The sequence below is a fragment of the Cyprinodon tularosa genome, unplaced genomic scaffold, assembly GCF_016077235.1.
Source record: "Cyprinodon tularosa strain WSP-4 unplaced genomic scaffold, ASM1607723v1 ctg46, whole genome shotgun sequence".
Taxonomy (NCBI): Eukaryota; Metazoa; Chordata; class Actinopteri; order Cyprinodontiformes; family Cyprinodontidae; genus Cyprinodon; species Cyprinodon tularosa.
The window spans coordinates 2,516,256-2,535,109 of record NW_024039185.1 but is presented as its reverse complement, the minus strand read 5'-3'; the positions used below and the strand labels follow the sequence as shown (position 1 = coordinate 2,535,109).

The 18,854-nt window shown below is 36.0% G+C and overlaps 1 protein-coding gene across 14 annotated transcripts in view; it reads left to right on the top strand.

Moving 5' to 3' along the window:
* LOC119793695 (potassium voltage-gated channel subfamily C member 1-like) overlaps window positions 1-18,854 on the top strand; it is a 74,281-nt gene that overhangs the window by 12,873 nt on the left and 42,554 nt on the right. The window lies entirely within an intron of this gene.

Sequence of the window (18,854 nt, the reverse complement as noted above, 5' to 3'; positions counted from 1 at the left end):
AAATGCTTCTATTGATTTTGAATTGTGTCGGATAATCGTTTAAATCCTGGATTTGGTTTAAAAGTGGAAGGTCAGAAGACATATAGTAGTTTCTAGATGGGGTTGAACAGTAGCCATTGATTGCTGATTGGAACCATAAACCTATGTTGAAGTACAGATGTGTAACAAACAGATATTTAAGTGGTGGAGACATGTAACTGAAGCCTAAATGTAGATTATCAGACCAGATGGGCCAATGACATCTTGGTTTAGAACAAGTCAGAAAACCAAAATATTTGGTCAGCAAAATAACATTTTAAATATTTTGTTTCTCCTTTTTTTTAAACAGCTAAGTATTGCCAACCTTAAATAACCATATTATTATTTTTTATTATTTTATAAATAAATAAGATAAAAAAAATACTATATATATGAGTGCATTCTATGGTATTACCCAACTGTAAATATTTTAGCATTATTATAAAATGTGTCTATATATCCTCTCTTTAAGAGCTTTATTGATCTGTTATTGTTTTAGCTGTTACCCCAGTCCCAGTTGAATGCTATGTGTTTTTTCTCTTTGTATGTATTATACCCAACTTACTACTGTGCTGGGAAGATATTTACTGCTTGAAATTCCTTCTAATATACCTTCTAAATGCCCTTGTTTTAAATGCATTTGATCATACAGGTGGGGATGTAACAAGTATCCCTGACTGTTTTTGATCTGTGCTGTTTCTTTTAGTCTTAGAGCTTTCTGTTAAAGACACATCCAGCTGTTTGATCAGAGCTGCTTTCTTTTTTTTTCTTCCTGTTTTTCTTTTAATATGAATCTGACAAGACGGTGCATCAGAACCAGTCCTTGCGATTATTTCATGAATAGGTTCAGGCGGACAAATCTGACTGCCTGCAGATTTTGTGCAAATGACCACAACACAAAATGTATTTACTTCATAACTTCCCTGCCTGCAGTTGTCTGGGACATTATAGTAAAAGATTGCTAGTGCATAATAACCTCCATTGATATATCCCAGTTTCAACATGAAAGTTTTAAAAAGATTTATGAAATTATCCTTTTACTTGGATAATAAATGGTAAGACGGCCAATGTTCCTCCTGCTGCCAAAATAGTACCGGTATAACATTAATTGTCAGTTATTACACATGTTTCCATTACATTTCAAAGCTGCTGTTATAATTTTAAACACAATGAAACAAAATTACACAATAAATACATCAATTTGCCTTTTTGTACCTCTGAGACATGGGTGTAAATGGTACTGGGGACGGGGGGGACATGTCCTCCTCAGATTTATAGTGATGCTGCATTGCTGTGCGCCATATTCCTCAAAAGAGGCTTGACAAACAATAAATTGCCCAGTATTATGTCCACCGTATGAGAGGAGGAGAGATGTTTTTTTGGTTCTTCCTTTAGTCTTCTTCTAAAAATTACATTTGTTAACTGCACTATTTGTAATTCTAAAAATTACTATATATGTCATTTAAAAGTTTCATTCCTAGTGTCCATACCTATTTTATTGTTAGTATGTTACTTCTGAATTTATACACATTTAAAAAAGAAAATTTTCATGTTTGTGATATTTTGGTTGGTGATTAATTGTTGTTGATGTGAGCACCACTTGGATCCAGCAGCATTTTCTTCGGGTATGACCTCTTAGAGTTTCCATATGATTTGCTTTCTTGAGAGCTCTTCCAGTTAATCCATAACTCTACATAAATCTAACATTTATTTTTGGTGAAAACTATTTGTCCATAGGCTATAACAGTTGTTTGAGCACTAATTAAACCCAAACTAAATAATAAAAATAACTTGGACTTCATTCATACTGTCTGTATGCTCAATTCTAATTTTTTCCTAAAATAAAAATTTTCCAGGTGGCTCCTCATGCTTCTATTCAATGTGACCAACATCAGACTATCTGAATGGATCAAGACAGCATGTGCAGATAACACAGTGTATTCTCATTATTAGTTCATATGAAATCGTACGAAAAGTTATGCACCTTAATTTCGTAGGTTTTAGACGTTTTTTTCGTTGCATTGCGTCGTATTTTTACGTCTTGCCTCGAGACAAGATATCCTTGCGCATGCGCATCTTACGCATCATTAAATAACATAGAATTTAACATACAATTAGCCCTAACCCTGACCCTACGCCTAACCCTAAGATACAAAACAGCAAGCAACCTAGTTAAAGACCTGAAGAAGTGATTATTGCACTGTTTTTCCCAGTCTTATGTCCGTCCGCGGATCTGCTTTTTTCGTCTGTCTGGCTGCGCATGCACACTGATCTTTATTTTGGAGGAAAAATGTCCAAAACGTACGAAATACAGTGCATAACTTTTCGTACGATTTCATACGAACTGATAATGAGAATATGTTGGATATCAAGTTATTCCATAGCAGCGCAATGTTAGTGGAAGAAACTGAATGAAGCCAAATTGGGGCCATAAAGTCTGTTAAAAAAAGTATCCAAAAGAAAAGTTTGTAAAAAAATATTCAAAAGAAAAACATTTAAAAATGTAAACAAAAGTTTATTTAAAAAAAAGTATCTGAATAACCAAAGGTTATTCAAAAGAAAAACTACTTTTAAGATTCAAATTTTTTTTTCGAAACTTACAACATTTTTTCCGGACTTGCAGATTTTTTTTTCAAGTTCAAATTTTTAGAAAGCTGTTGAGCAATGGGAGCCGATATGGTTAAGACCACATGTTAGCAGACAAAATAAGGTAAGAAGAACGCAGCACAGCTGCTAACAGCTGTCTTTTATGGAAAACTAATTGCTACTACTGCGTGGGCGTGTAGTTAGAGCCTGGAGAATGATGTGAAAGACAAAATACAACATGACCATTCAGACAGCAGACTCAAACATATCCAATCAGTAAGAAACACATATGCAAGTGGCACAACTGGATTTATTTGGAATGAATAGATCAGAACTGGGCTGTTCACACTGGTAAGTGACCATCATTTGCTAGTTAGTTGGACTACAGTATGTCTTAAGGCTGTCATTCTGCAGTCAGACTAAGGGTGTGCAGAATAATCGTCATGGTGATGCATCGCGATTCTAATTTTTGTGATCTACTGCATCGATTCTTGAAGGCAAGAATCGATTATAAAAAAAAAAAAAATGAACAAATAAAATACATTAATGGTTGGCGCACATCAGCCAAATCAAGTGGAATACAACTTCCAGTCCAGCAGATGTTGCTGCGGATGTGTTGACGCCTGCTGCTTTGTGTCACAAGCATTTCCGGCCGTGGGATACTGCGACTAGTCATATGAAATAAACATGGAGGACACTATGAAAAGTCGCCCCGCGGCTCCATCACATTTCAAGTCACATGCTTGGATGCATTTTGGCTTTAAAAACAAAGAAGGTAAAAACGAAATTGATATGACGCACGTAATTTGCAAAAGGGGAAATATACATTTGAATGTTTTCGTTTCATTGGTTTAAAGGACAACTGAGGCCATGTAAACGGCACTGATTATCCTTATTTTGTTATTTTAGGTTTGATGAATCCTAAGATCTTTTTGTCAGTGTGTCCACGCCAGTAATAGTAATATTTCTGTCCATTATTTGTTTTCATGGCAACACCTCCAAAAGTCATTTCAATAAATACAGCTATGTATGAATTCAGTTGCTTTCAGTTATGTATCAATTAAAGACACGATCCAGATCATACCCAGCCAGTCAGCCACTGGTAAGGGCTGTATCTTTTTCTTACAGTGTTCAGTGAAAATATCACAATGCATCGCAATATTTCAAGTATCGAGATGCATCGTGATAGAATTGTATGTGGCATGTGAATCGTGATTCGTATTGAATCCTGTCTTCTTTGCCAATACCCACCCCTAAGTCAGACCCTTTATTTTTAAGACTTTAGTCCAACTCACTGGCAAAGTTTAGCAAAATTCAGGGATGTCTACGCCGATACTTTGGGTTCTATGTAACTGGGAAAAAAAAAAATTTGAGAAAGGTTTAATAGTTCTGAAAGGTCAACTTTCTAAAACCTTTGTATACCTTGATTCTTGTAACTGGTAGAAAAATGTTATGAGTTCTCATTTATAAAAGTGGCTTATGCCATTTTCTGCTTTTGAAAGTACATAGACCATTATTATGAATATATTATAAATGAGTGCCCTTAACTGGGTGGCTTATATTCACAACTTTTGGTGGAAAGACCTGCCTTAAATTCTCATGAGTGATAAATGAACAGTTGGGCTGTCATCGTCTGGGTCAGACCACCTGATCTGTCAGTTTAGACGTGGATTCAGGCAGGAAGTGTTTTTGTTACTGTCATTTTTAACCCAGAGTGATTGATTTCTCACTACTTACAACGCCCCCTTATTTATAGATTAAAGCAGGTTTATCTGAAAACTTTACTGATATGCACTAATCAGCTGTCCAAAGATCAAAATTCGACAATTATCCTCCATCTTCTGTTGAATTTAACATTTTCAGCCTTTATCAAAATATAAAAAAAGGTTATCCTTGATAGTCCTTTGAATAGAAAATCTTTAATTGGTTATAATCATACTCAGCAGTTTAGACTTAAAGGAAAACCTAATATTAATCTTGGTCTGGAAAAGCTGGATGTATTTAAGTCTACTCTGATGTTTAATGTGTTTAAGATATATTTGTGTTTTTTTTACTTGAAACATGACAAGAACTGATGTGAATGATAGTATTTATATTGGCCATATTCTGTTGCTGAATAACTAACAAAATCTGATTACAAAAAGCACTTCCATCAATGCCATGCTGGCTGCAGAAAGTGGTGTTTGCGACACCACTGTGGGGTTATAGAGAGTGCAGAGCAGGTAGTAGGTGGAATTGATTTCAGAGGCTGCACTGAACTGGTTCCCTTTTTTGGTGAATTTAGCCCCATTTCGTTGCATCCTTTTTCTCTCATGCCTGATGTGATGTGACCCAAATCACGTTTTTCCCTCTTTTCTTTTGTCCTCATGGCCCCCTTTTATTAAATCATCACATAATGTGAGCATTTTTGATTATTATCATTTTTTAATAGAAAAAAATAACTGAATGTAAAGCCCCCCCCCAAAAAATCTCAAGGTGATTCAGATGAGAAAATGGAAAAAAAAAGTAATGCGGACATGGAAATGCATTGAAGGAAGTTGAGAAAAGAGAAAGGAGAGGAAAGGAAACATAAAGAAAGATGGAGGTGGCGCTGGTGGGGTGGCATTATTCAAATGATCTTTCTGGGGGGGTGGGGGGGCTTGTTTGCATGACCGTGATATAATGCACCAGTAATCAATGTCCAGATTGTAGTGTTCGACATATACATTTGGGGTTTTTCCTTCCTCCTTCCTAATTTCACCTTCATGGCTCCTCATTGTTTGAGGCTCACACATAAAATTTTACCGTAGTAATGCACACATGTTCAGCCGTATACACACACGCTAGTGCCTGTGCTGGCTTTTCTGCTGCAGTAGACACGAGAGAGAGAGGGAGAGAGTGAGATAGAGCTGGAGGAGGAAAAAGAGTTGGAGGGGGCATGAAACGGGAAATGGAGAAGGGGAGAAAAAAGACTTAAGCAGAAGACTGAGAACGGTACAGACTGAGTGTGTGTGTGGGGGGGGGGTATAGAGATGGAAGAAGGGGTGACAAACACAGATAGAAAGAGGCTATGTGGTGGGGGTGGGGTGCTGCCGCCTTAGCATCTTCGATTATCTGTGAAGGCTTGAGCCATCCAATCTTACCCCCCCACCCCCCCATCTGCCTGCCAATCGATTGATGCTTCATTGACTATCTGCTCTTTTTGTCTTTATGAATCTGAGAAATGCTTTGGCTCTCTGGACTTTCTCGACTTTAAAAATAAAAAAAAACAAAAGAAAAATTGTATTAGTCTCATTATTGTATTAACATTATTTTAATTGTATTAACATTTTTATAATCTCACCTCCATCTTATTCTTGTATAGATTAAAATCAGGTTGACGTGGATGTTATAGATTAATCTGGACCTTGGTTCATTTCTCCTTGTTTAGTCTTTTTACAGTCGTAATCGTAGCTAAATTACTTTGATTTGCCAGTGACATCTTATATAGTGTATTTGAAAAGCATTTTGTAAAAAAAAACTCTCTGGGGATCCATCAATTTCTAAAAAAAAATTAAATACAAATAAAAAAACAATCTGGACGTTTAACTCACTTGTTTCCCCCTTTTTTTCCCCATCACACTTAAAGTGAAATGTTTTGGTATGTTTTTTCTCAAATTCAGAAGCATCATAATTTAGCAGCTACATGCTATGCATTTTGCAGTTTTAGTGCAGAGAAGTCAAAAAGTTGGTAGAATGGATTTTCTTTTCCCCAGCTTATTCATTCAAATTGGGGGACTTCTTTTTCTTTTTAGAAATGTCACAGAGTGGCCCGAGGGCCATTTGTGGCAGAAGCTGAAAGACATTCACAAAAAAGGTTAGCTAGTTAATAAAACTGCAGCCAACATTTTCTAATAAAGAATGGACCGTACCTAATTCTTGTTCATTGGAAATGCAGAAACATCCCAAAACTTAAAACTGTACAAAACTAACATAAACATTCTAAAGTAGGAAATTGTATTTTTCAGAACCTATTTATGCTTCAGTTGTTCACTGATTCAGACATACTTTTCTACCAAAATAAAAATCTGTTTTATTGTTAATTGCATTAACTGTTTTATTTGCTTCATTTTGGAGTAAGTAAAACGATGATTACCTTGTCGGTTCATTAGCAGTATTACAGAAAAAGTAATGGATCGATTGCTGTGAAATTGTTACTACACGAGTTTTAGCCTAGAACCCAATGAATTTTGGTTGTGGACCGGATCACGAATATTCCTTGGATTAAGGAATATTTGAAATTGTGAAATAAAGAAGGGCTTTTGATAGTATGAGGCACATCTCCCTAAGGGGACACCAGAGCTTTAGAAAAGTAACTATAGACATTTAATTAAGGCTGTCTGTGGAGATCTAGTTCCTACACCTTTCTAAAAAGCACTGCAGGTGGGCATAGCCATCCCCTTCACATTTAAATATCTGTTTGACTGCAGCATTAAGAATGTTTTTCAATTTTTACATCCGCCAATGAGGTAATGCTTTTAGTAGCGTTGGTTGATTAGCCACATTACAAACAAATCAAGGGAAGGATTGGCCGAAACTTTTAGCACACGTGTTTTAGCCCTACTCTGAACTCATTCAATTTGTGTTGATAACAATCAAGATTCAGCACATTTATTTATAGGATTCCTTAATATTGTGAAATAGAGAAATGAGCTGCTTGATGGAAGTCTGTGCTCTCCAGGTGCCTGAAATTCTCAGTAAGTTTCTACAAATATATATTAAACCTAGTTCTTTTCATAGGCTAAAAGGTTTTGACTAAGAGAAAAACAGCAAATCATACCCTCACTGATTTATTTCCACCAAATTTCAAGATTTATGCTAATGTATTACATAACAATTTCACTTTTTTTGTTTTGTGTGTGTGCAATTTGTTTTCAACAAAATGCAAAAGAAAAAAGCATAAAAACAGAAATCAGATCAAATTACAGGGGTAATACATTCTAAACATGTAGTTTGAAAAAAAAAATCTATTTTAAAAGGCTTATAACATTAAGCTAAATATATTTAAAAAAAGAACACTAGAAATCCTTTCCATATATAGAACTTCACCAAAGTGTTATCAATGTACTTCCAGTGGCAGAAAATTTCCCTTGACTGTAAAAATATGGATATAAAACAATGAAACAATGAAAATGAAGACTTAAATGGGGAAAGATCAAAATGACTAAAACCAACTGAAGTTAAGGTTTCTGATATCAAACATCTTTACATAGCTTTGAGCTTCCCTTGATTTCATAAAAAAAACCCAATTGATTTAATTCCCAATTTGGAATTAAATACCTTTAAGTGTTCCTTTTCCAGGGTTATGTTTAATTCACATTATATGTCTCTAGAATATATATATATATATATATATATATATATATATATATATATATATATATATATATATATATATATATATATATATATATATATATATATATATATATATATATATATATATATATATATATATATATATATATAAAATTTAAACACAAATACCAACAGACACTTAATTGTTTTTTTGTTTTCATTGTGCTAAATTCCATATTATAGGATATCACTTACACATAACCAACTGTAACAAATACAAATAGGGAAATTATAGGCTCCTATGTATTTTTATGTAAGCAACTCCCATTTAGGGACCTTGAATTGAATGCATATGTCTATAAAGAGTAATTTACCCTATTAAAAACTCTTTTACATTATATGAATGTTTCTCCACATCCTCAGCGCCTTTCAAAAGTGCACTGAAAAGATCTTGTTTCTGCCATTCGATTGTTGTCCCTTTATCATGCAGGTAGGTTACCTCTGTTTTGGCTACATTCAGAAGGGCACAGTTGCCTTTATCAGAAATTATCCTGACAAAGCATCATTTGTAGCTCAGCATATTCCATAGATGTCCCCTTTGCCCCCTTCTAAAATCGGACACTGTGTGCCTTTATCTGATTCATTTCTAGGCTTCCACTTTCTTCCTGAAGGTCTTGTCTCAGCTGCTCAGTGGCTTGTGGTTCTTTTTCCACTGTGTTCAGCGTTATGGTCAACAATATTTTCATAAACACAACTGGGACCCGCCAGGTTATCTCCAGGTGTAGAACTAAAATAAAACCAATGATAGCACAATGCTTCCCTAAATTTGAGTCTTTTTAATCAAACCGCAAAGGAATAGTTTTTGAATGGTTAAGTTTTTACAGTAATTAAAAATTATTAAAAAAACTCCTAAAATAAACTATAACAAGATTTGTTTCCAGTTGTGGTCGGAAAAATTAAAGCTTATAACGTTGCTGGTAGTAAAAGCTATACATTTCTTTATGAAGACCAATACATTTCTTGTCCAATTATTTGTAAATAACTTATGTGCCTTATAGGCAAGACCAATTTAAACTCAATTTGGATGTATGGAATTAGCCAAGACATAAATTAAGGTACATTAAGTATCTGGCATCTTGCATGGGTCCATTCATGTCATTTAGTTAAAAATTAGTAAAATCATTAGTCTTCCTTTGACTATTGCTTTTCATACCTGCTTTCTTTGATATTATCCGAATGTAACACTATAGCTTTGCTTGTCGACCATGTTCTAAGATGGGCCATCATTACAGTTGTAAAATCCAGTTGTTGAAGTTCCTCTTCATTGTCTTTTACTGTAATGTAACTTAGACCTAAACATATTAAACAAAGTATTTAGAAACATAAAGCAACACTTTCACCCCTTTCATATTCTTCTAATTAATTTAACTCACTAGAAGGAATGCAATGCCATTATTAGAAATTTTTGATTTAATACTGGTTTGAAATGCAGCCAGAGTTCCAAACCAGGTCTATGTTTAACCCTCACTGCAGACACCATCTAAGTCTAAAATGGTTCTGTCTCATTTTGAAGTCACAAGAAGAGATATTTCTCCTTCTTGTGTGGACATGTATTTTAAAAGTGGTCTTTTGGAAATGCAGAGGTTTTAAATGCTTAGCATAGAAATTTGACTTTCAGCATTGCATCCACATCCTTTCCATTCAAACCCCGACGCTGCAGAAAGGCCTATTTCCCACTTCCATTCCTGCTCCTCTCCCTGTGGGCTGACTCTGAAAATAGCAATGAAAGGAAAAGGAGGCCTTAATTTCATTCTCTGATGGTAAATCTGTTCCTCCATTACTACTAAGAGGAGGAGAGTTAATGCTTGTATCATGCATGTAAAGATGGCATTTGCCAAATACCAAATTCTCCTTACTTAAAGACAAAACAAAACAGTATTCCATGGTGCCTAATGAGTTGTTTAAGATGAATAGTTTTCCTGGAGCAGCAGGGGAGTGGCAGTTTGTCAACTTGGCTTTCCTGTGCCTGAAATCGGTAAATATACCTCGCTCTGTTTCATTTTTCCCTGACAAAGTTTTGTTCCACAGGCCGTCTCATGTTGTGTTGGCATTGTCGGAAGTCGCTGTCCCTCTGTGTGCTGCTTTGTAATCTAAGCTCTCTCTGTTGGCAATACTTAACTGGACTGAGGCTCAATGTCTCATAACAAGGACGGACATGAGAATTGTGTTGAGTAAGCAAGAAATGGCTTGGAGGCAGAAAACTGAGGCATGGTGTTGCAGGAAGGGAAGTCAGAGTTCAATCGTTTAGATAGGTCAAGTGACAGATTACGTATGACCCCTTTTGGGGTGTGTGGCATATCAATGTGTCAGACTGCTTTAGGGTTTATGGTGGGAATTCCTATCTTTATGTAACTGTATTTCCTACCCATTGATGCTGCCAAAATGTGTAAGGGTCTTGAAACTATGTGTGTGCCATATGTAGGATAATTTGAATAACTCACAAAGCTTTTTTAGCACATGTTATCGGCTATCCCGCACCATTTTAAACATCCAGACACCAAGCTACCATGACAATGAACCATCATAATCTCAGCATGGATGCATTGTGCATGCTTAAAACAGCCTAAAAAAACGTATTTTTTTATTGCACATAGTAGGTGGCTCCCTGTGTTTGTGATGCTACTAAGAACACCCCTCCATGGCAACCTGTATTTTGTCCAATTTTCAATTTCAGGTGTTTTTCTCTTATATATAATAAAGATAAACACCATTCTGGATTTTCATTGAAATGTAATGCGGTAGAAGGGAAAACTTTATGTTTTTACATGATCATTTTTACATTACTCCTTCTAATACTAACATGCTAATGACGCTGCCAGCCTTTAACCTATGAAGATCTGTTGCCAAAGCTTTTTGGAATTTATTGAATATAAATTATCTTATTGTTTCTTAGTAACAAACCGAAAGAGATAAGCTGCCTACCAGTTTAGACATCTGCAGTATTGTTAGAATTTAGACATCTGCAAGCAAAAATCTAAGTATTAAGCCCCAGATCTTATGGGCTAAAATAGACTACAGTACTATGTGGTTAATGGTGGGTCAGTCATGAACATCCAAACGAATGAAACATTTGTCTAAATGATCTAAATAAAATCCCTATAATGAACTTATTTGTAACTATGTTTTTTTTACATTGGCCCCTTTATTTTACATTATTATATCATGTTCTACTCACCCATATAAGTTTTGTGTCATTTGGAGCTGTTCTGAAGATATTCCGTTAGGTTATATCCAGGTAATGTCTTCCTATGGGCAATGAGTTGAAGGCACAAACTAAACTATTCATAATTTATTCTTTATGGTACGCCAGCATTAATAACATGTAGGTGAATCACTGTCCCCCAGACATCCGCGGTTATAATTTTTATATTTAGATTTTACTTAAAACAAAGCTGAGTGTGTATGACGTCATCCGCGTGCCGGACTGGAGTTGTGACAGGAAGCCCGGGCCACAGGCGGCTATGCTCTACCCCTTTTATTCATTCGGCTTGCTAATCTGAATCGTTCAATTCCATTTAGAGAGTGAGATCATCTGTGGTAGTAGCACTAGACATCTTCCAGGCATGTGAGTAAAACTAACAGCAGTTAAGTGGACAAGATGAATGAATGGTAGCGGGCGCGCGCGGATGACTTCATACACACTCCGCTTTGTTTTAAAAAATATAAATCTAAAAAATATAAAAGCGGATGTCTGGGGGACAGTGATTTGCCTACATGTTATGAGTGCTGGTACCATAAAGAATAAATTATGATCAGTTTAGTTTGTGCCTTCAACTCGCTGCCCATAGGAAGACGTTACTTGGATTATAAAACCGAATATCTTCAGAATAGCTCCAAATGATATGGGTGAGTAGAACATGATGTAATAACGTAAAATCAAGGACCAAATGTAAAAAAAAAAAGAGTGTTCCCCTTTAACATGCAAAAAAAGTTGCATGTGCAGTTTGATCCCCTTATTCAGAATCTTTGAAGAGCAGGTCCATAATGTCCCTAAAGCCATGCTTTATTAGCAATTTTAAATGTTAGGGAGCAGAAAACATAGCTCTCTATAAATAGCACACTATGTGACTGAAGGTGTCGATATTAACAATAAAACCAATACTGCAGTTGCATGAACTGAATGATGTGGTCAACAAATCTTTTTAATATACTGATTTTAGTTATTCAGTTCACTCAAAAGAACTGCTGCTTCTCTTACCAATGTAGTCGTTTTATTAGTTCTATTTTGTTTTTTTACAAGCGCAGTCTACATTTTTTAGTTGATCTTTTTATTTCACTTTATGTCTGGTTAGCTACGATGAAAAACATTTTTTTAACACCATGTGAAGGCAGGATTTGCAGCCCTACAATAAATGGCATGGTAATTCTTTTTATTTATATGTTGCACTTTATATTTGTTTCCCATATTGTTTTTGATTCTTTTTTGCTTATGATTTGGCATTGGTTAACATTTTAGGTGCACACATTTTGCTGACTCATTTTGCTTGTATGGTTTATTTTAAACAAATACTTTTATTTTGAGTTGCCAGTTCCTGGGATGCTGCTGTTTGGGCTTAGCCTGGCCAGTGAAGGAAGAGTCCCAGCTGCAAATAATCTCAGTGGCAATGAGACGTAAGCCAGTATATATTCCCCCCTTGTGTGTCAGTTAGGTAGGTCAATAATACTTTAGTTGCTTTAGTTAAGTTTGGTTTGAGTGATGGCATTTTCTTTTTGGGCCCAGATTTATGTTTTGAGTTCAGAATTTTGTAGTAACTGAATTTTGTTTCCATTTTTCTTCTCAAACGTCCCTGTTCTTCTGATTATTTGTTTGTCTCTGTCCCTCACACACCATAACAAAATGGCTGATCCTGTTTATCCTATAGTTCATGATGTAGTGAACAAGGTCTTAATATGAACTCAGCTCTTCCTGCTCTGTATGTCATAAGTATAAGGGGGCACAGTTGGATGTATGTACTTATTTTTGTACTTGACAGCTCCATCTAGTTGCTTTGGTTGCCTTAATTAATATTAACCAATTTACAGACTATCCATTTGTTGGCTCTTAACTGAATTGGGAAATGAACTGACGTTGAAAGCTATATAATCCCTTGAACCCTATGGTTTTCTACAGATATTAGCTTTACATAGGACTTGACAGTATAGCCAAAACGTATAATGTATATAAAAAATGTTTTATTTTTTCAATTGATGCAATACAATTTTTTTACTGATGTATACAAGAAAAAAAAAAAAAAACTTGGAAAGACTGTCATAAATGCCCACAACAGAATCCTGTACAAAATTATAACTATTTTGCCACGTTCATGAAATTCCTTTAAAATAACTTTTAAAAAGCTAAACACATAAATCTATGTAATTTGTGGATCAGTCTGCGATATATGTTGAAAAATAGTAAATGTGCCTGAAAGTAATTTCACTTTTATCAAAGAAAATTGTATTGCAGTATATATTGATGATGTGTTATTATCCACCTATAGTTTTACACAATTTCAAATTAATTAGTTCTTATAGGTGACCTTTATAACTGCTAACAGGAGAATTGTGTTTCTTATAGATGGGCTTCTGAAATATACTGGTTTGTACCCTAAATGCAACAGGGAGCGTTATCACAGATCCTTCCTCCCAGCAGCTGGAAGACTTTATAACCACCACTGTTCCCAACAACCTCAATAAGTTGTTACATTCATGCTGATTTTACACCGTTTCTACCTTAGTCAGTTAAATAACATGCTGCTGTCATTTTGTACATCCCTGATGTTGCTGCTATTTTCAATTATCCATTACTGTAAAAATTTCCATAGCTGGATATTGGTTATTTATTCTCCAGGTGCACAATTTTATATGTACAAACACTTTACAGTACAGTTTTCTGTTGTTTATCTCTTAACTGTTAACTAGTATGTTGTTCTTATAAATTTTTCTAGGGTCCACATTGGTGTGACCATTTTTTCTAAAATCTTTTTGCTGCTGTAAACAACAGAATTCCCCCATTGTGGGACGAGGAAGGGATTCTATTCTATTCTATTCTATTCTATTCTATTCTATTCTATTCTATTCTATTCTATTCTATTCTATTCTATTCTATTCTATGTTGCTAGATATTTATTGTACACATATTCTAGGCAATCTATTTCCATTTCAGGGAGAAGCTTTGTAAAAACAGTGTCGTTATGTTGCTTCTCTTCATGTCCGGCTATGTTCCCCTAACACTTCAGCCCATTTACTGGTTAAGTGCTGAGTCAGCGCTCTAAAGCTCCATGCAGACAGTCAATTAGGTGGACGTTCTGAAAAACCCTGGACATTTTGCTCTTATGCTCTGGACTTAAAATGATCCAGCACACTGGGCGTAGTAGAAAGAGCTTGTAGAGTGCCAGAACCCATTACAGTGGTGGGAGTCTGCATTTCCAAAATGGGGCAAGTTTTGTCAAATGAGACGAGGGAGCAGGGTATCGTGAGCTATAATCATTGAAACAAGAACATGGATTGGCACATGTATCTAAAATCGTGATGGAAAAAGTTTGTTTTAATTCTTATTACACAAGAAAGTTAGAAAACGATCTTTGCATATGCAGAAGGATTTAAAAAATAAATAATTCCCCCTCTCTTCCTTACAAATGTCCTCCTATATCTGACCGCCTTCTTACAGCATGTGAAGCATAATTCTTTCTCTATTTGTTTACTCTTCTGCATCGGCCAATACATGGGCAAGTGTAGCTGCCCATAAACCATTTGGCTGAGCTTTCACACCCACACAACACAGATAAATCACTTCATCTGACGTACAGTGTCTCCTAATGTCACCATCCAGACAGATGGGAACATCATGTCAGAAGAGGACGTTAGATGTGGCATAAACCAACACAATCAAAGTGGAATGTACCAGTTTCAACTTTAGGTAGTTTTTGTATCTTGGAAAAAACAACAACATTTTTTTACATTTACTGTGTATTTTTCAGCACATGACTCGTGACTGAACAAAGATGAAAAAAAAAATTATTCACTGAGAGAAATTTTTCCATTTTAAAGGAGAAGTTCGGTTTTTTACACTTTAAGCCCATTTTCTGTAGTGTCCAGGATGAAATCGAATGATCGACACCAAAAGTTTGACAATTGCTCCTGTCTCTGCTTTTTGGCTCATTTAGAATCAACCCCTGGCTGCTTTAGAATGGCTAGCATAGAGCATGTCCGATAATGTCCTTAAAACAACCTTAAACGTTCTTTTTTTAAATATGCTACTCACCGGGTCGTCAGCGCTGTTCAATGACGTTCCAAAAAAAGTTTCGTAAAGAAAAAACGTTCCTGTAGTGTTTTATTTAGCATTTTGTAAATCCCATTGAGTTCTGTAGGAATAGTCAATATTCCGCTGCCACCGGAAACGGAAATGGGGCCTGTTTACACAGTTGTAGTCTTTTCGCTTCACTCTGTGTACTCCGACGTCGAGGTGCTAACGTCTCTGTTAAACACTTTAAAAAACTCTGAAAATGGAATACGAAAGGTGGATTCTTGATTCTCGACGTCGGAGTACACAGAGTGAAGCGAAAAGACTACAACTGTGTAAACAGGCCCCATTTCCGTTTCCGGTGGCAGCGGAATATTGACTATTCCAACAGAACTCAGTGGGATTTACAAAATGCTAAATAAAACACTACAGGAACGTTTTTTCTTTACAAAACTTTTTTTGGAACGTCATTGAACAGCGCTGACGACACGGTAAGTAGCATATTTTAAAAAAAGAACGTTTAAGGTTGTTTTAAGGACATTATCGGACATGCTCTATGCAAGCCATTCTAAAGCATCCAGGGGGGGATTCTGCATGAGCCAAAAAGCAGAGACAGGAGCAATTGTCAAACTTTTGGTGTCGATCATTCGATTTCATCCTGGACACTACAGAAAATGGGCTTAAAGTGTAAAAAACCGAACTTCTCCTTTAATTACATACAGAAACACAATGAATTAAATGAAAATATTTGAAACTAGATTCTTTTGACATATTTTAGTATTTATAATTAGAGGTTTTCTGATACAACTTTATAATTTCCAATACGATACTGGTATTGCAGCATTGAGTATAGTCCAATCGTGATATTGACCTGATCAGCACTAATCAAAAATAATTTCATTAATCCATTCATTAAGTAAAATGTTAGAAAAGGCTTGATCAAATATTGCTCAGAGACAATGAGTTAACAACAATGGGCAGAATAACAACTGACCCATGTGATCAATATGTTATATAAACTTTGAACAGGAGCAGAGTGTTTCTTTTTAATGTGATTATATTAGATATTTAAGATGCAGGCTGATGTCTTCTGGCATTTATTTATTGACAGACTGATTTCTGATATTGCTGATATCGGATTGGGACATTCCTATTTATAATGCAAGAAGCTGATATCCCTTCTTAACGTAATGCATAGTAGATGCCTCGACTGTAAAAACCAGTTTGCCACAATATGAAGCACTTCAGTTGAAGGAGTGATAATAAAAAAAAAAGTCAACTAAAAAACAGAGTTTAGCGTATTTTGCTGGAATTTTATGTGAGGAACAAAGACAAAGCAGCACCAAACTGTACATTTGAAAATGATACATAGTTTTTAATTTTGTTCTACAGTAAAGGTCCATATTAATTTTTGTAGCTTCATAAACACCAACAAACACAATTGACAGATCAGAAAGAAAGTTATGACATTTGAAGAAGGGTTAGATTCTAAAGCAAAACCTAAAGGTTTGGCAGTCTAACAATCTGTTTATACAATCTAACATGAAGATCCAACTAAAGTAAAAGGACAATGAAGGAGAGGTTTAATTAAAGGAGCAGCCAAGAGGACAGTGGTGACAGTACAGAACCTGAAGGGTTTTATAGCTATGGTGGGACAATCTTTTGACCAAACAACTAGTATTAGTATTAGTTGTGCAATTTATTTTTTCAAAAATGACTTTATGGAGGCAAAGAGTTTCAGTCTCGGTTGCAAAATACTGACTCGGCTGAGTTTGGCTGAATACAAATAATGTGAACAGCTTAATATTTGAGAAAACATTAAGAAATGTTTATGGTGTATTCATGATTTTGTAAGCCATTATACGGAAATTAAATCAAAGTCTCTGCCAAATCTTTAAAACCTGATCAGCATCCAAGCATATCTAGATGGAACTCCAGATCTAAACAAGCAGTAGGACGCATCACATATGCATTAAACCCTAAGGCCTTGTGTTTACCTGGCTGTTACTAATGCCTGGACATGCCTGGCAGGCATCATGTTATGATGTAGCACTTAAACAGTCAGACTTGGTGCTTGCTCATTCTCTTGGCAAATGACATTGGATAGTGTTGCTGCGATGAGTCCTGTGTGACCATCTGCTTCCCGATTGTCCCTCCTGTCCCTGTGGCATTGGAGTAGAGGTGTACAAACAAATGATGGCTTCATACAGAAAGCTGATTAAGAAAGATATCGGAGGACTTGATTCAAATTTCACATGTTATATGACTTTTCACTGTCTCCTCTGCAGCAGGGCAGCAGGATATATTATAGACAGTTACTTAAGCGCATGGGGACAAAGACAAAAGAGAAAGGACGGAGAGGGTTTTAAGAGGGAGGAGGAGGCGTAAAAGCAATCGGTCATCATAGCTAATGGAATAGAAGTGAACATCTCGAAGAGAGCATGCAGGACAAGAGAGGACAAATGGAGAAAGGGTTGATAACTATATAAAAGAAAAGAAGGAACATGTGCATATACGTTGCAGAGATTTGGATGGAGCACATTTCTGACAAGAAGGAAGGGACATGTGTACAGTTCAGTCACCTGAAGGCAGTGTTTGTTTGTCTTCAGAGCTGTTGTGACAGGACTGCAGTGGAAATAAAAAAGAAAGGACCTGAGCACTGCAGAACTCATACAACACACTGACATGTCGACTTGAGTCAGTATGTGTGTTTGCTCGTGTGAGTGAGTGAGCGTTTTTGAAGTGCATTTATTCAGCTGTATCATGTCAAAACGTTAAGTCATTGGGGGAATGTCTAAAACAGAAGCTCTTCCAGTGATTGAAATTTTACCAGGATATCTTCCAGGAGTGCTGACCTCAGAGAGTAAGTGTTGGAAGAATGTAAGTATAGCAGTCTGAAAGTAAAATATATGCCAGGATTACCCAGAGCAGGAGCTAATTATATCTCGCAACCTTACTTAAGCTCCCAGCATTCCTCTTCATTCATCTCCTACAACTCAAGTGCCTCACAAATTTGCATCTCCTTCCACCAACTCATGTCTCCTGTGTTTCAGATTCTGGGTATCCCCCAATGGAGGCTTACAAAAGACTGTCTTGGCTTGGATATTTGCCCTCACACATGCAGAATGCATTATCTAAGAAACGGCAGCATTTCATCCGCAACAGACGATGGCTCATAGAGGAAGCAAGGGTTACTAGAATTAAACATTTCTGCCAGTATTGTGTTTTGCCATTTGCCCTTGAATCCTTCCTTACTAGAGCTGATGTGATCCAATGACATCTTAAAGGCTTTGTTTGTATGCCTCTGCCATTACTGTGTGTGTTCAAAAGCCCCTAAAGAGATGTTATTGGAATGAAAAACCACAAATGTCTGACTTCTTATAAATTAAGTATTCCCACATTAGCCAACAAATTTGTAGATACTGTAATCCATAGGTCTTCAACAGGGGGTCCGCGACCCCTAGGGAGTCCACGGAGGTACTGCATGGGGGTCGCAAAAGTTTTGGTTAATTTGACTTTTTATATACCCCCCTGCAATGTTTTCAACTAATTAAATTGTCTTTAAATGCACATTAACATGATTTCAACACACTATAGTAAACAGATAAATGGAGGCAGAAGATGCCTTTCAGTAATCACTGCACACATTCAGCGA